The sequence below is a fragment of the Salvelinus namaycush genome, chromosome 13 (assembly GCF_016432855.1).
Source record: "Salvelinus namaycush isolate Seneca chromosome 13, SaNama_1.0, whole genome shotgun sequence".
NCBI lineage: Eukaryota > Metazoa > Chordata > Actinopteri > Salmoniformes > Salmonidae > Salvelinus > Salvelinus namaycush.
This window is the reverse complement of record NC_052319.1, coordinates 15,556,179-15,564,458: the sequence shown is the minus strand read 5'-3', so window position 1 is coordinate 15,564,458 and position 8,280 is coordinate 15,556,179.

The window sequence follows — 8,280 nt, the reverse complement described above, 5'->3', positions numbered from 1 at the left end:
GTGCCACACCTTGCATTTGTAACTTGTTCGCAAACATATGTAACATCAGCAACTGTAAATGATTTTACTAGCTAGCTATCTAACATAATTGATGAGGGTTGACATTGGTTATGATTATGATCGTGGATGCACTTCAATCCCACAAAATTATAGGCAGGACGCAAGATAGGATTCCAAACAGATGTAAATAAAAGGATTGCATATTCAGCAGGCTAGTTAGCTAAATTTACTAGCAAACAGAGATTTACTGTTGTAAATCTCTAAAACTGAAGCTGGTTTTACTATAAAAACATATTTGCATAAGCATGCCTGATAGACATGGATGTAGGTACAGTTTTAGGTACATACACTAAGTTAACTGTGCCTTTAAACAGCTTGGAAAATTCCAGAAAATTATGTCATGGCTTTAGAAGCTTCTGATAGGCTAATTGACATCATATCAGTCAATTGGAGGTGCACCTGTGGATGTATTTCAAGGCCTACCTTCAAACTCAGTGCCTCTTTTCTTGACATAATGGGAAAATCAAAAGAAATCAGCCAAGACCTTAGAAAAAAAATTGTAGACCTCCACAAGTCTGGTTCATCCTTGGGAGCAATTTCCAAATTCCTGAAGGTACCACGTTCATCTGTACAAACAATAGAATGCAAGTATAAACACCATGGGACCACGTCATAACGCTCAGGAAGGAGACGCGTTCTGTCTTCTAGAGATTAACGTACTTTGGTGCGAAAAGTGCAAATCAATCCCAGAACAACAGCAAAGGACCTTGTGAAGATGCTGGAGGAAACAGGAACAAAAGTATCTATATCCACAGTAAAACGAGTCCGAAATCAACATAACCTGAAAGGTTGCTCAGCAAGGAAGAAGCCACTGCTCCAAAACGCCATAAAAAAGCCAGACCACGGTTTGCAACTGCACATGGAGACAATGATCGTACTTTTTGGAGAAATGGCCTCTGGTCTAATGAAACAAAAATAGAACTGTTTGGCCATAATGACCATCATTATGTTTGGAGGAAAAAGGGGGATGCTTGCAAGTCGAAGAACACCATCCCAACCGTGAAGCACTGGGGTGGCAGCATCATGTTGTGGGGGTGCTTTGCTGCAGGAGGGACTGGTGCACTTCACAAAATAGATGGCATCATGAGGAAGGTAAATTATGTGGATATTTTGAAGCAACATCTCAAGACATCAGTCAGGAAGTTAAAGCTTGGTCGCAAATGGGTCTTCCAAATGACCCCAAGCATACTTCCAAAGTTGTGGCAAAATGGCTTAAGGACAGCAAAGTCAAGGTATTGGAGTTGCCATCACAAAGCCCTGACCTCAATCCTATAGAGAATTTGTGGGCAGAATTGAAAAAGTGTGTGCGAGCAAGGAGGCCTACAAACCTGACTCAGTTACACCAGCTCTGTCAGGAGGAATGGAAGGCTACCCGAAACGTTTGACCCAGGTTAAACAATTTAAAGGCAATGCTACCAAACACCAAATGAGTGTATGTAAACTTCTGACCCACTGGGAATGTGATGAAAGAAATAAAAGCTGAAATAAATAATTCTCTCTACTATTATTCTGACATTTCACATTCTTAAAATAAAGTGGTGATCCTAACTGACCTAAGACAGGGAATTTTTACTAGGATTACATGTCAGGAATTGTGAAAATGTAGAGTTTTAATGTAGAGTTTTAAGTTTTAATGTATTTGGCTAAGGTGTATGTAAACTTCCGACTTCAACTGTTGGTACTGCCTATCTACCTAGGCTCATTTGTACGGTCTTATCACTTTGCAAAGGTTAAGGATTATGCCAAATTTCTTTCTATTAGGCTAGATATTGTTGTAAATTTAATCTCTGTAAAGCCTGCACACATGTATGCATGTTCAACTATTCTACCCTAATGTTGATGTCATGCTGGCACGGGTCAACTGTTGTTCAAACTGTACAATAGAGTATACAATACCAGTTAAAAGTTTGGACACACTTACTCATTCAAAGGTTTGTCTTTACTTTTACTATTTTCTACATTGTAGAATAATATTGAAGACAGCAGAACTGTGAAATAACACATATGGAATCATGTAGTAACCAAAAATGTGTTTAACAAATCAAAAAATAATTTATATTTTAGATTCTTCAAAGTAGCCACACCTTGATGACAGCTTTGCACACTCTTCGCATTTTTTCAAACAGCTTCACCTGGAATGCTTTTCCAACAGTCTTGAAGGAGTTCCCACATATGCTGAGCACTTGTTGGCTGCATTTCCTTCACTCTGCGGTCCAACTCATCTCAAACCATCTCAATTGGGTTGAGGTCGGTTAATTGTGGAGTCCAGGTCATCTGATGCAGCACTCACTCTCCTTCTTGGTCAAATAGCCCTTACACAGCCTGGAGGTGTGTTGCGTCATTTTCCTGTTGAAAAACAAATGATAGTCCACTATGCACAAACCAGATGGCATGGCATATCGCTGCAGAATGCTGTGGTTGCCATGATGTTTAAGTGTGCCTTGAATTCTAAATAAATAATTTACAGTGTCACCAGCAAAGCACCCCCACTTCATCACACCACCTCCTCCATGCTTCACGGTGGGAACCACACATGCGGATATCATCCATTCAACTACTTCACGTCTCACAAATACACGGCCGTTGAAACCAGAAATCTCAAATTTGGACTCATCAAGACCAAAGGACAGATTTCCACTGGTCTAATATCCATTGCTCATGTTTCTTGGCCCATACTAGTCTCTTCTTCTTATTGGTGTCCATTAGTAGAAATGTCTTTGCAGCAATTCAACCATTAAGGCCTGATTCATGTGGTCTCCTCTGAACAGTTGATGTTGAAATGTGTCTGTTACTTGAACTCTGTGAAGCATTTATTTGGGCTGCAATTTCTGAGGTTGGTAAATCTAATGAAATGATCCTCTGCAGCAGAGGTAAACCTGGGTCTTCCTTTCCTGTGGTGGTCCTCATGAGAGAAAGTTTCATCATAGCGCTTGATGGTTGACTGACCATGATTGACTGACCATGTCTTAAAGTAATGATGGACTGTAGTTTCTCTTTGCTTATTTGAGCTGTTCTTGCCATAATATGGACTTGGTCTTTTACCAAAAGGGCTATCTTCTGTATACCACCCCTACCTTGTCACAACACAACTGACTGGCTCAAACCCATTAACTTCTTATTGCTGGGGGCGCTATTTTCACGTTCGGATGAAAAGCGTTCCCAGAGTAAACTGCCTGCTACTCAGGCCCAGAAGCTAAGATATGCATATTATTAGTAGATTTGGATAGAAAACACTCTGAAGTTTCTAAAACTGTTTGAATGATGCCTGTGTGTATAACAGAACTCATATGGCAGGCAAAAACCTGATAAAAAATCTAACCAGGAAGTGGGAAATCTGAGGTTTGTAGGTTTTCAAGTCTTTGCCTATCCAAGATACAGTGTAAATTTGGTCCGATTGCACTTCCTAAGGCTTCCACTAGATGTCAACAAACTTTAGAACCTTGTTTCAGGCCTCTACTGTGAAGGGGGAGAGAATAAGAGCTGGCAGAATGCCATGAGCTAAGTCAGGCGCGCGGCCGTGAGAGCGAGCTCTGTTCCTTTTCATTTTTAAAGACAAAGGAATTGTCCGGTTGAAACATTATTGAAGATTTATGATAAAAACATCCTAAAGATTGATTCTATACATCATTTGACATGTTTCTACAAACTGTAATAGAACTTTTTTGACTTTTCGTCTGGACTTAGTGCTCGCGCCTTGTGCATTTGGATTACTGAACTAAACGCGCGAACAAAAAGGAGGTTTTGGACATAAATTATGGACTTTATCGAACAAAACAAACATTTATTGTGGAACTGGGATTTCTGGGAGTGCATTCCGATGAAGATCATCAAAGGTAAGTGAATATTTATAATGCTATTTCTGACTTTTGTTTACTCCACAACATGGCAGGTATCTGTATGGTGGCTGAGCGCTGTACTCAGATTATCGCATGGTGTGCTTTTGCCCTAAAGCTTTTTTGAAATCTGACACAGCGGTTGCATCAAGGAGAAGTATATCTTTAATTCTATTCATAACACTTTGTCACGTTCCTGACCTGTTTTATGTTATTTTTGTATGTGTTTAGTTGGTCAGGGCGTGAGTTGGGGTGGGCATTCTATGTTTTGTGTTTCTATGTTTAGGTCGTTTGTAATTAGCCTTATATGGTTCTCAATCAGGGACAGGTGTTTTACGTTTTCCTCTGATTGAGAACCATATATAGGTTGGCTGTTCACACTGTTTGTTTGTGGGTGATTGTCTTCCGTGTCTGTATCTGTGCACCACACGGGACTGTTTCGGTTTGTTCGTTCGTTTGATGTAGTCTGTTCCTGTTCGTGAGTTCTTCGTGTTAGTTATGTAAGTTCCATGTTCAGGTCTGTCTACGTTCGTTTTGTTATTTTGTAAATTCTCAAGTTTGTTTAGTTTTCGTCTTGTTTAAATAAAAATCATGTCGTATCACAACGCTGCGTTTTGGTCAAAACCGTTACACACTTGTATCTTTTATCAACGTTTATGATGAGTATTCCTGTAAATTGAGGTGGCTCTCTGCAAAATCACTGGATGTTTTGGAGGCAAAACATTACTGAACATAACGCGCCAATGTAAACTGAGATTTATGGATATAAATATGAACTTTATCGAACAAAACATACATGTATTGTGTAACATGAAGTCCTATGAGTTCCATCTGATGAAGATCATCAAAGGTTAGGTATTAATTTGATCTCTATTTCTGCTTTTTGTGACTCCTCTCTTTGGCTGGAAATTGGCTGTGTTTTTCTGTGACTAGGCGCTGACCTAACATAATCAGATGGTGTGCTTTCGTCGTAAAGCCTTTTTAAAATCGGACACTGTGGTGGGATGAACAACAAGTTATACAAATGTTGTATAATACTTGTATGTTTGAGGAATTTTAATTATGAGATTTCTGTTTGAATTTGGCGCCCTGCACTTTCACTGGCTGTTGTCAAATAGATCCCGTAAACGGGATTTCAGCCGTAAGAAGTTTTAAGAAGGAAAGAAATTCCACAAATTCACTTTTAACATGGCACACCTGTTAATTGAAACGCATTCCAGGTGACCACCTCATGAAGCTATTTGAATGAATGCCAAGAGTGTGCAAAGCTGTCATCAAGGCAAAGGGTAGCTACTTTGAAGAATGTAAAATATATTTTTATCTGTTTAACACTTTTTTGGTTACTACATGATTCCATATGTGTTATTTCATACTTTTAATGTCTTCACTGTTATTCTAAAATGTAAAAAACATTTTTAATAAAGAAAAACCCTTGAATGAGTAGGTGTCCAAAATGTTTACTGGTACATTATTTTTAGTTATTTTTTCTTATAGAAAATACTGTGTGGTGCCTGGGCTTCTTCCTGGAGTGGATTCTAGATACAGAAACATAATTCCTTTACCTCTGTGTTTCATTGTAGCAAAACTGTATCCCGTGAACTCTATCCCTATCAAGGAATTAGACATTGTGCTAGATTTGAAGAAGATGACTCATAAGGAACTGAATGGCAGTTTTATCACGACAACACTCCTCCCACAGCTTTACAAGTATTTTCTGAACTTACTGTATGTTTCTTTTGAATGCCAATTTCATTACGACCACCTTTCCCATCTGTTGATCACCAGTTCTCTTAGATACAGATTGTTAGACCAGATAATGTGATTTAACCAAAGATTTTTGGTATCCATTACTGGGAGTTACAGGATTGGTACTGTTATTTGTAGCACAGAGAATTTTCGACAAACCTTAGCGATGCCGTCTTTGTCCTTGATCTGGGGAAATAGGAGTCTCATAAAATGTCTGTGTCCAGTTGCAAGGGGTCAGTTTGAATTTGGAAAATGCTCCGTAATGTAATCCAACAATATGTGCGCTACCATCATGTCTATTTCAATTCTTCTCACTCATTGATCAAAACAGGTCTCTGTCATCATAACATGCAGCATTTTGGGGTGGACACCCACCTGTCTCGATCAATGAGAGAAGACTTGAAATAGACAAGATGTTGGCAAAAATCTTTGGGTAAATCACATTATCTGGTGTAACAATCTGTAGCTACAGTACTCTGCACTTGTGTGTTTCTACACCTGAGACACACCTGGACACACCGAACTACACTGTTCATACAAAAGAAAAAGATGTTACTTTTACCATATAACATTCTTGTTGAATACCCAGTTCTCTTGAGTTAGCATTAAATAGTGTACACAACCCCTGTATTTTAGAATTTTATAAATAAACAAACATTCTTTGGATATCTGAATGTCTAGCATCTGTTTGATGCTACAGAGCCCTGTACAGTTTATATACATGTATTCTGTGAATCCACAAGGGCAGACAAATTTCAAAGATTAATAGAAAATATCCATATTTATTTTATGATGGTTCTAAGTCAAGGCTCTCCAAACCTGTTCCCGGAGAGCTATAGTACTGTAGGTTTTCACTCCAACCCTAATCTAGCACACCTGTTTCTAATAATTAGCTGGTTGATAAGTTAAAACTGGGGTAGCTCTCCGGGATCAGGGTTGGAGACCCCTGTTCTACCACAGGAGGTTGGTGGCACCTTAATTGGGGAGGATGAGCTCGTGGTAATGGCTAGAGTGGAATAAGTGGAATAGTATCAAATACATCAAACACATGTTTGATGCCGTTCCATTCTCTCCGTTCCGGGCCATTATTATGAACCGTCCTCCCCTCAGCAGCCTCTTCTGGGTTTCTTTATTTAATTTTTTTATTTAACCTTTATGTAACTTCTACATAGTTCTACATGGTCTTATGCTGAGCAACACTGGCTGCGTTACACAGGCAGCCCAATTCTGATACTTTTTTTCACAAATTGGTCTTAATCACATCAGGTCTTTTTCAGAACTGATCTGATTGGTCAAAAGACCAATTAGTGAAAAAAATATCAGAATTGAGCTGCCTGTGTAAATGCAGCCAGAGTCCTTTACTTAAGGATGAACCTCTTTTTTTCAATTTTCGCCTAAAATGACATACCCAAATCTAACTGCCTGTAGCTGAGGCTCTGAAACAAGGACATGCATATTCTTGGTACCATTTGAAAGGAAACGCTTTGAAGTTATGGAACAGTGAAAGGAATGTAGTAGAATATAACACAATAGATCTGGTAAAAGATAATACAAAGAAAAAACTAAACGTTGTTTTTTATTTATTTTGTACCATCATCTTTCAAATGCAAGAAAAAGGCCATAATGTATTATTCCAGCCCAGGTGCAATTTAGATTTTGGCCACTAGATGGCATCAGTGTATGTGCAAAGTTTTAGACTGATCCAATGAAGCATTGTATTTCTGTTCAAAATGTTGTATCAAGACATCCCAAATGTGCCAAATGTATTTATTAATAACTTTTCATGTTCAAAATTGTACACTCTCCTCAAACAATAGCATGGTTTTCTTTCACTGTAATAGCTACTGTAAATTGGACAGTGCAGTTAGATTAACAAGAATTTAAGCTTTCTGCCAATATCAGATATGTCTATGTCCTGGGAAATGTTCTTGTTACTTACAACCTCATGCTAATCACATTAGCCTATGTTAGCTCAACCGTCCCGTGGAAGGGACCTGCTTCGGTACACTGTCAATTGTGTTCGGCTTGGTGTGCTGGGGAAGCTGAGACTCTATGCTTATGGCGAAGGGCTTGTCCTGTCTGCGATGAACGGCCAGCTGGATGAGACTGACAAAAGTGGTGTAGGGCTTCTTAACCACCAACTGTTTGGTCCTCTTGCAGAAGATTTTCTGGTACTGCACGTCTCCTGGAAAGACATGGTTGTGGGGTTAGCGTTTTACACTTTTTGTGGAAGGAACGTAGGGCAACATGCCTTTCCTTGGTAAAGGTATCAACCGATTGGGACTGGCTAGTGTATTGTTTAGGGACAATGAGGGGACATTGGGAGCTGCTTCGGAGAGGAAAGATGTAGTCGTGTTGTGGTGTCTCTCTTGTCATGATGTGTGTTTTGTCAGACTTTTTATTTATTTTTCCCAGTCCCCATCCCCACAGGATGCCTTTTGCCTCTTGGTAGGCCATCATTGTAAATAAGAATTTGTTCTTAACTGACTTGCCTAGTTAAAAAAAAAAAAAAAATCAGTCAACAAAGTGAATGGGCTGGGGGGGCTAAAGAAGGTGTCTTAGGAAGGCAGTTCTTACACAGTATGAATTGTTGTGTATGGAAGATTGAGGAAAAATGGCACCTCAATCGCTCTCATACACA